A 10,514-nucleotide genomic window follows, 5' to 3' on the forward strand; every position below is an offset into this window, starting at 1 on the left:
AGTACTACCATATTCATAACCAGTTTCCCCATGAAGGTACCAAACTTTATAATTACGTGAAAACCCTTTCATATACAAATGAGTCCAAACATCAAATTCTTTTACAACCTTATTATTATTGCAAGAAGAGCAGAGACATCTTAACATACCACTTTTTGCATCCGGTTGCTGTTGAACAAGCCTCATGAATTCTCCAATCCCTTGAACGTATTCTTCCGTAAGCACATTGGTGTTCAGATCCAAATGAGGTTTATCCATCCACGAACGATAATAAACTTCTGAAGACATGATTTTCACGGAACTGTTATGACTAAAGAGAATGAAGAGAGAATGAAGTGTGAATGAGTTGAATGTGAGTTGAATGAGGAGGGGTTGTATTTATAGGAAATTGCTTACGGCCCTCCGACGACTTTCCGACGAAATTCCGACGGATGTAAAGCAGTCCGTCGGAATTCCGTCGGTATTGTCCAATCTCAAACGGCTATACAACGGTCATATATATTTGTCGGCAACGGTCACATGGTTCGTCGGAAATTCGTCTGAAAATACCGACGGAATTCCGACGACTTTACTGTTAATCGGAATGTCTTCGGAAATTCGTCGGAATATACCGACGAACTTCTGACGGCTACAACGGTTACATTTTTTATCGGAATGTCGTCGAAAAGTCGTCGGAAAATTCCGACAACCCTTGTTTCGTCGGAATTCCGTCGGAAATGGCCGACGGAATTCCGACGACTTCATTTTTTTGGATTTGGCGGAAATTGGTCAGTAATCCGTCACAAATGTCCGACGACATTGATGTCCGTCGAAACCTCCGTCGGAATTCGGCGTGTTTTCTTGTAGTGCCAAAAACTAGACTATAAACCTAAATTCTATACCCTAAACCCAAGTCCTAGACCCTAAACCAAAACCGTAAATTTTAAACCCAAATTATATACCATAAACACAAAACCTTAACCATAAGTCCAAAAGGTAAATCCTAAACCCAAACCGTAAATCCTAAACTTAAAACCTATACCTTAAACCCAAATCCTAGACCTAAAACCCACACGGTAAACCCTAAACCCAAACCCCAAACTTAGATGCTATAGAGTTTGGGTTACGGTTTACGGTTTAGGTTTAGGGTCTAAAACTTGGGTTTAGGGTATAGGGTTTAGGTTTATAGTCTTATTTTTTGGTTTAAGGTATATAATTTGGGTTTAAGGTCTAGGATTAGGGTTTATGGTATAGGGTTTGGGTTTAAGGGTTTGGATTTGGGTTTAGAATTTAGGGTATAGGGTTTAGAAATTAAGATTTAGGGTTTAGGGTTTCGCTGAAAACGTTAGCATCGTTAAAATTAGCGTTTTTATTTTTTGTAGCTATTTTTTATTTATTTTAATGTTTTTTAATTAATAATCTATATGTCATTTTGATTGGTTCTAAAGGATATGATGAATTTAAAGGTTAATCCTAGGGGGTGAACCTAAGTTTTGATCAAAAAATAACACAAGTTTTGAAAAAGGAAACCAAACATTTTTAGAAGTAGTTATTATACGGGAAAATTTCATAAGGAATACCCCAACTAAATTTTGCTAAGTTTTTTTATATTCAATTTTTTTGCAGTCAGTTTAATATTTTAATTAATTATTTTATTCATGTTAATGCACAAAATTTTAAAATTATGCTCATTTTAATATCTAACTATGTTATTTAATCAAAAATATTAATATGTTTCAAATGAAATTTAAAAATCTCTAAATCTTAAAAAATTCTTAAAATTTTATATTTTTATTTCAAGTTTTAGGAAATAAATTAACTAAATTATGGAACCTTAAAATTCGAAAAACTTAAGTTTGAAGGAAAAAAAATTGTTTTCTATAAAAAAAAACTAAATTTGATATTTAAAACTTAAAACGTTTATCACACAATTTAAGATTATCTACAATTTAGTTACTTTTATTTCTAAAACATAATAAAATAAAAAAATTGAAGGTTTTTTTTTGTAAAATTTAGATTATTTTTTAAATTTTATTTGAAAGTTATTAATATTTTGATTAAAATAAGCATTATTTTGTGTATTACAATGGCACGATTTTTTTTAAAAAATTGTATATTAAATAGAGCAAAATAATTACTTAAGGTGTTAGATTGGGTAGCAAAAATTTATGTATTAAAAAAACTTATCTAAATTTAGTTGGAGTATTTTACGAAATTTTCCATAATATACAACTGAAAGTTTAGGTCAGTTGTTTTGGTGCCATTTGCCTTCATTAGCGCATCTCCAATTTACATCTCCGTATTTTCTTCTAAAATAAGAAATCTCTATTATAAAGTTGGATTTACTCAAATGTATGTCTCTATAATAGAATTCCTTTATTTTAGAGAAAAATATAAACAATTCTACCTTCTGCCTCTCTATTTAGAGATGAAAATATCAATTCTCTATAAATTTTTTCTATAAACAGAGGAATTTTATTAGACCATCTCTATCTCACTTCTATTTTCATCTATATATTTTTCTACAAAATAGAGAAACTCTATTATAGACGTGAAATTGCTCCATCGTATGCCTTTATAATATAATTTCTCTATTTATAAAGAAAAATATAGAGATATACTATTTTCACTTCTAAATATAGGAAGCAAAAAATAACTTTCCTATATTATTTTTTTTGTATTATAGAGTCAAGTAATTTCACATGTATAATAAAGATCTCTATTTTATAAGAAAATATGGAGATGTACATTGGAGATGTTTTTATATATGCATATATTGGAGGAAATCCATCTCCGTAATAAAAATTTTCTATTTTAAGGAAAATATAAAGATGAAAATGGATGGGGGTGGAGATGGTCTTGGTGGAATAAATAAATGCCCAAACAAAATTAAATGAAATAGGTACTCTGTGTAGTCTTCTAATCAATTAAAATTGCATGTTATTACATTAGGTTTGAAATACGCTGTGTGTTAGAGCAGGTCCATTGGAGTCTTTTAGAGGGGGGTTCTAAAAAAAAAATCAAAAAAATAAATGAAAAAATAGAAAAAACCAAAGGACCGGTGCTAAACAAAGGGGTTTTGGAACCACTAAAAAGCCCGTACGTGCCCTCTCGGTATTGGTCGTCTCTCTCTTTCTCGATGGTTTTTTTTTTTTTTTTCTCCGAGAAATCTCGTCGTTGCTCTCCTTCTCCAAATCCTTCCATGAAATCACCTTGAAGGTTCGAATTCTTTGAGTTTTTGTATTGGTTTAATCTTGTGAATCTCGTTGGAATTGAAATTTGGTTTTGGTGATGCGATTTGAGAATGAGATTTGAGATTAGCTTTGATGATGGGAACTAAATCACATGGCGATCTTCAGGTATTTCTCCGATTAGGGTCACTTCTTCTTCTTCTTCTTCGAGAGAGTCTTGTTGAACAGAAGATAAGAACTCAGAAAAAATGTAACTTTTTTTGTTTGAACGCATATAGGAAGTCCGTTGAAGGCTGCTGTTTTGATTAACTACGACCCGACATCACCTTCTCGTCTCTTATCAACAATGTAAGCTTCTTATTTACAGGATTTGGTGTTTGCAGTAAAAAATTGGTGCTTTTGGATTTCGATACCAGATGCTTATAACTTCATGATTTTTCATTGTGTTGTTTGCAGGAGGGAGACAATGGAGGAAACAATGGCGGCTAGGTTCTGGTGCCTTTGCTTCATGAGGATGCCACACCTCCTTCAATGCCTCCTTCCACCAAATCATTGCTATGCGTGGTTAGAGCCTTTTTCACAATGATTGGTTACAATTTCTCAATTTGAAATGGTTTCATTATTGAACATATGATCTCTCTATCTCTTATAGGTCTCGGTATGTGGATGAATCAGATAGAGATCTGATGAACGACTCTTTTTTCCATCACTTAAGCAGAAAGAGGAGCAGCACTCAAGAGAGACTTGGCTGGTGAAACAAAAGCAACACGCCTCCGTTCTCCACTTTAGAGTACTTCTTGTACACAGCACGTAGCCTGCTCTCTCCACACCTAGAGTGATGTAAAGCTAGGAGCTTTGAGCATTTCCTATTAACACACAATGAAGAACAAAACTTATCAGTTTTTGCAATTAAGAAACAAGAACAGAAATAGATATTTGCAAGTCTTCTCTGTTCTTACATAATCTTAGATTCTGCATATCCTGTGTGAAACTTTCAAGGTCTCCGTCCAAGCTGGTGACTTGTTCAGTGAGCATCTCGCTGTGTAGACAGCTGAAGCAGCAAGCATGGAGGGACAGAACTTCAAGGTAATGTTCTTCTTTGCATTAGTTGGCAATATGACTTATGTAGGAAGGTAAAGATCGATTATCTTTACTTGTTTTGTGTCTAAAGATTCTCTAGTAGCTTTCTTGAAATTTTTTATGAAATCCAATAATTTTAACTTCTAAAACTTTTTTAAATTTTTTTTAAGAACTTCAAAGGGGTTCTGCCATTGGACCTTCACAAATTTAATTACAAGGGGTTCTAAACTTCACAAATTACAAAATTTATAATTAAACTAATTATTAGAACCTATTATGGGTTCTAACCAATGGAGATGGTCTTAGCCTATTAAGTGCATTGATTCGTAATTAACAATCACCACCCACGTAAACCTTAATAATAAAGCCTTAGCAAACGTGCGTATTCCATAGATGAATGCATTGTAACATATGTGCTAAAACGTGAATGAATCAGTTGTAACTCCTCATCGTATATATAAAGATCAAGATATTACCAAAAGAAAAACAAGACATAAACTAGCACAATGCAAAACAGTGAGAAACAAATGGTCTCGTCATCTTCATCTCCCACCGTAAGTTCACGAGCGAGGATTCTCCTGTCCCTCCTGAAAACCAACCCATTCCGTAAACTAGAAACGGATGATCTCAATGCCAACCCGCCGCCGTTTAGCGTTTTCTGCGGAGGAACCGAACTGTACTCGTTCCCGGCGTCACAGTCGGATGCAACGGAAAGAGTTCAAGAAAATGTCAGACACTTCATAGGAAACTACATTTCTGTCTTGGTTGTAATTTTCTTGATCTCTTTGTACAAGCAACCGATAGCGTTTCTTACGCTGCTTGCGAGTTTTCCGGTTAAGGATTATCTTGACCATTTGATCACTAAAAGAGGAGTTGATCAAGCTTACCCCTTCATTCGTCGTTTACTCTTCTTCATTTCCAAAGCAGGTTGGTAACTTTTAATATATATATATTTCTCGTGAATGCAAGAATGGATGATGTATCATTTACATGCATGGATCGATCATGTCGGAGTAACGTTTGTTTTGTAGTATTGACTATTCTTCTGATGCGTGCGGAAGTTGTCATTGCTTTTTTCTTGTCTCTTCTTGCAGCTTACTTAGGTAAAAGCTCTATTCTCTATCTCTGTGTTTCTTTTATGTATGTGTCACTGTGTGCTTATATTTGTATATGCAATGCGTTTATATATGCTATTTATTATTTTTAACAAAAATATCAATCTTATATCCTCAAGAGATAACTTATTTGGTTGTAGCTATGCTGCTTCATGGATCCTTAAGGAAGTTGCGTGATTGAGAATTGGAGTATTCAAAAGACGTGGGTTTTCAGAGGAGCTGTATAATATGATAATTATTACGTGTATTTTTTACTGATCAAACTTATAAGAAGGGAGAATTGCCAAGTGTGACTCAAAACTTGGAGTCAAACCCAAAACAATACCCCAATTTGGGTCAAAGGCAAAAGTAACCTAAAAGGCTATTGAAATTACAACTATCCCCTTGTGACCAAACAAAAAAACGGAATTTTTTTTACGTTTCTACCCCTCGCAAGTCGTCTGTTTAGACGACTTGAAAATAAGTCGTCCAGACGACTTAACTGAAAGTCGTCTGGACAGTTAGTCTTAAACATAATTTAAAAATTTTGTAAAAAATATTTTGATAAGTGAAAAATGAGAATTATGTAATTAACATATGTCTTAGGAGGTATAAATTAAGATATAACAAATTTCAATTGTTTTCAGCATAGATGAGTGAAAGTAGTGAGTCATGATATTCTTAAGTGTATGTTTCATCAACATATGTTGTAGTATTGTATGTGTTCTTAGGGTTAGATTTTGGAAAGCATTAAAACCGTTTTTGAAAATTTTTAAAATTACTTATGCGTGTTCATTTCTGTGTATAGTAAACACTATTTAAGTATAATTTGATTTTATAACGTGGTTAGTTAGTTAATCTAGTCATTTTAGTTTAGGGGTTCATTTTAGGGTTTAGGACGACTTAATATTTTGTCGTCTGAAAACAGACGACTAAATATTAAGTCGTCTGTTGTACATTATCAGCCAGAATAAGTCGTCTAAACCGGACCAAACCTTAAAGTTTACCAATGTACTTTTAAAGCTAACCGGATTATTTACCCAATATATAAGGTGATTTTTATTTTTTTTGTTTCATTTTTCGCGAAATTCAGAAACCCTAACAGTTCTCTCTCAAAGGCGATTTCGAATTCCCACGATTTCCGAACAAACCATCGTTCTCAACGTCGGCTATCTATCTCACCGTTGTCGCCGCAGCTTCTTCTAACCCTAGCGCCGCCGATTCCTCTAAACCCTAGCGCCGCCGATTCCTCTAAACCCTAGCGTCGCCGCTTCCACTATTTCCGAACAAACCGTCGCCCTCGCCACCGTGGTCACCAACGTTCTCACCGCCGCTTCCTCTAAACACTAGCGCCGCCGCTCCTTCTAAACCCTAGCGCCGCCGCTTCTTCTCTGTAAACCTTAGCGCTGTTTCTCTGTAAACCCTAACGCCGCTAAGTCATCAATCTCGAGGAAAAGATGAACATAAAACGTTGTCTCTATCAATTTACTCATTCTCACCGTTTCACGTTTATTTTTTCATATCTATAACCGCAATGACGAGTACTCCAACTCCTTCTGCGACTGGAAGACTTGTAAGTAATTTAAGTCGTCTGGAAAGTCTTCCAACTGGACGACTTAGTAGATGACTTAAATATAAGTCGTCCATTTGGAAGACTTTCCAGACGACTTAATTATAAGTCGTCTACTAAGTCGTCTGGACTTATATTGTTGTCTTTGATTATTTTGCAGACAAAAAGGATGGATATTCCAGAACTCCCCCGTAGGTTATACACATCAGGGGAAGAGCCAGAAGCCCACAATAGCATTTCGTATCATACGGATAACAGCAAGTTGCATACTGCTCTTAGGAAAGCTCTTACTGATGACGAATTTGAAGAGCTCAAGGAGTCGAGTTTGGGAGTTTTCATCAAGTTCAAGGAGCAGGGATTTGGTTGGGCTTCAAGGCTGGTTCACTACATGCTCAGTTTCAAGCTGGACATTAAGAAGAAGTATGAGATGTGGTCTCTCGTTGGTCCAGAACCTTTGAGGTTTTCACTGTTAGAGTTTGTAAACCTCACTGGTCTAAACTGCGAGTACATCGAGGACCTTGAGACACCAAAATGTGACGTTACCCCAGAGATGGTTTCTTTCTGGGGGATGCTGGGAGTTCATGTGGAAGCTGGGCCAACTACTGATCAGATAATAGCAGCACTGAAGAGATGCGGGGATTGGTCCAGGGAAGATCGCAAGCGGCTCGCGTACCTCTCCATCTTCACTGGATTCATTGAAGGGAGAAAGTTTTCAACCGCTACACGATCTAGTCTGGCAAGGCTAGTGATGGATTTAGAACGGTTTGAGAATTATCCATGGGGGAGAGTCGCGTTTAAGGTGCTGATGGACTCTTTGTGGAACAAAGAAATTGCTGGCTGTTACACCGTCGATGGGTTTATACAAGTTCTTCAGGTCTGGACGTACACAGCTATGCCGGAATTGGGTGCTAGTATTGGTGGTCCCAGAGCAGACAGTCCGTCTCCACCGATACTGGCTTACGAGGGCAGCAGAGGCCGCAGATCAATGAAAGCTGCTATCTTGAGTCAGGTATTTACTTCAATCCAAAAGACTGCGCAGACGACTTATTATAAGTCGTCTGGAAGGTCGTCTAGCTGGACGACTTATCGGACGACTTATAATAAGTCGTCTGGAAAGTCTTCCCAGCTGGACGACTTATCGGACGACTTAATTAAGTCGTCTGGAAAGTCTTCCATCTGGACGACTTATTAGACGACTTATTATAAGTCGTCTGGAAGGTCTTCCAGCTGGACGACTTAGTAGACGACTTATAATTAAGTCGTCTATTTAGTATTTTTTTTCAAATATCTAACTCGATTATTCTATTTACTGCAGACCCGCGTGATAAACTTTGTTGAGAAGGACATTAGTGAAATGTGGCCAAAATGGGACTCTGAGGTTGAGGACCTGCCCGCGAAGAACATCATTAAAGTCATGTATGAGCGGAGACCGTGGAAGTGGACCATGGATTGCTGGGAAGTCACTGGTACTAAGGTCAATACAAAACCTAAGGTTGTGACTCCATCGAAGAAGGCCAAAGAGATGGTTGTGTTGGGGAGGAGGAGGAGGAGGAGGAAGACAATCCAAGACCTCGGAAGAAAGCTCGTAAAGAGGCTCCTAAAGTGGCTAGTGAAGAGGCTAGAGAAGAGGCTAGAGAAGAGGCTAGAGGGGTGACCAGAGAGGAGTTGGAAATTATGTTCAAGGGCGTAGCTGACTGCATGAAAAAAGGGTTTAATAAGTGCATGAGGGAGTTTAGGAAGTTGTCTGATAGATTGGAAGCTGTGGAGAAGAAGGTTGGTGTCACCAATCAGGCTACCCCTCCACCTCTAACCAATCAGGCTACCCCTCAAGATAAACAGCCTACCCCTCAAGATAAACAGCCTACCCTCTTGCCAAAGAAACCGGGGGTAGAAACAAACAGGCTACCCCTCATGCCAATGAAACCGTGGTTAGTAACCAGCCTCCTCCTCATCAAACCAAACAGCAGCCTCCTCCTCCTCAAAAGAAACAGCAGCAGCCTCCTCCTCCTCAAAAGAAACAGCCTCCTCCTCAAAAGAAACAGCCTCCTCAAATCAAAGAGGTTAGTATCAAATCCAGGGTTAACTAGTTGTCCAGACGACTGTAAAAGTTGTCTGGACGACTAGTTGACCCTGGACGACTTAAACGTAAGTTGTCTGGACGACTAGTTGACCATGGAAGACTTAATTTTAAGTCGTCCAGGGCAACTAGTCGTCCAGACAACTTTTATTTAAGTCGTCGAGAGTTAACTTGTGTGCAACTTTTATTGCAGAGATGGTTGCCGGAGGATACAGCAACCGAGGCGAACTCGGTAAATAAGATCTTGCCGGAGGATAAAGCTTCCACCGAGCCAAGCGATCCAGTTTCAGAACCGAGCCTGGTTGTATTGGACAAGCGTGCAAAGAGCAAACGAGCGAAGAAACCTGCTCCCACTGTGAGTTCTCCTTATACGGCAGAGAAAAAAAAAGATAAAGTGGCGGCCTATAATCCATTTCCGCCAGTAAACAAAGAGAAGTTGAAGGAACTCGCTGATTGGTTGAAAACTGATCCGTAAGTGATTGCTTTACCCATAATAGCTTGATTTAGTCGTCCAAAACTGATTTCTTTTTTGTTTGCAGTCATTATTTAACAAAGACCGAGGACAAACCACGTACATCACCAACAAGGTGGTACCACTCCTCCGGACAGCCAGAGATGGCTGGAAGACTGCGTAAGTCTTCTGCACACGATTTAAGTCGTCTACAAGTCGTCCAAGTAGACTACTTTCCAGACGACTTAAAGTTAAATCGTCTGGAAAGTCGTCTACTTGGACGACCACGTAGACGACTTATATTTAAGTCGTCTGGTAACTTCTAACTTGTTATATTAATATGCAGCATATAGATGCTTGGATTAATGTGCTAAGGCAGAGGTATCAGAAGAACCCACAAGCTTTCAGGAGCGAGCGAATGTGCTTCCTGGATCACAACTTTTCCCAGTCTTGGAGAGAGCAGTATCAGCTCTTCAAAACATCGGAACCTGATCACAAAGGTTTAGGAAGAGTTCTACCTGGTGGGGCGTCGGATTTTTATGACGGATCAATACCTTCATTTTGCCAATCAAACAAGAAGTGGGGGGACATTGATGATATCTATGCGCCAGTGAACTTGGACGACAAGCATTGGGTTGCTATTTGGATATCGATCCCTAAGAGGCACATAGTCGTCTGGGACAGCATACCTTCATCTAGTGTACCAGACGCATGGGATGCGATAATGGAGCCTTTTCTCCAGATGGTCCCTTATCTGCTTGTTGAGTGCGCAGCCACCGACGAAATACGGGTCAAATACGGGTTGGAGCCATACACATATGAGAGACCGCTGCAAGGTGTACCCACGGCCAACAATGGTGATTGTGGCGTGTACTCTGTAAAGTACATTGAATGTCATGCTCTTGGCGTTTCCTTTGACCCTAGGTGCAACGCGAAGAAAATGAGGGATAATATGGCGGTGGATATATGGAAGGAGCTTGTTGATCAGCATCTGAAAGAAATGTGGATGGTGATAAGTTCTGGGCATGTATGATTAGCACTTTGAACATGATTTTTTAACAAGCGAAGTATA

General features: G+C 38.2%; 1 long non-coding RNA gene across 1 annotated transcript; it reads left to right on the forward strand.

Annotated features, from left to right (window-relative positions):
• The first annotated feature begins 2,714 nt into the window (after positions 1-2,714).
• On the forward strand, positions 2,715-4,411 carry LOC125603868. The gene is made up of 4 exons (XR_007335788.1): positions 2,715-3,338; positions 3,449-3,518; positions 3,627-3,734; positions 3,823-4,411. It is a non-coding gene; the product is annotated as an uncharacterized LOC125603868 (long non-coding RNA).
• The last annotated feature ends 6,103 nt before the right edge of the window (positions 4,412-10,514 follow it).

Source organism: Brassica napus, unplaced genomic scaffold (genome assembly GCF_020379485.1).
Source record: "Brassica napus cultivar Da-Ae unplaced genomic scaffold, Da-Ae ScsIHWf_418;HRSCAF=647, whole genome shotgun sequence".
Taxonomy (NCBI): Eukaryota; Viridiplantae; Streptophyta; class Magnoliopsida; order Brassicales; family Brassicaceae; genus Brassica; species Brassica napus.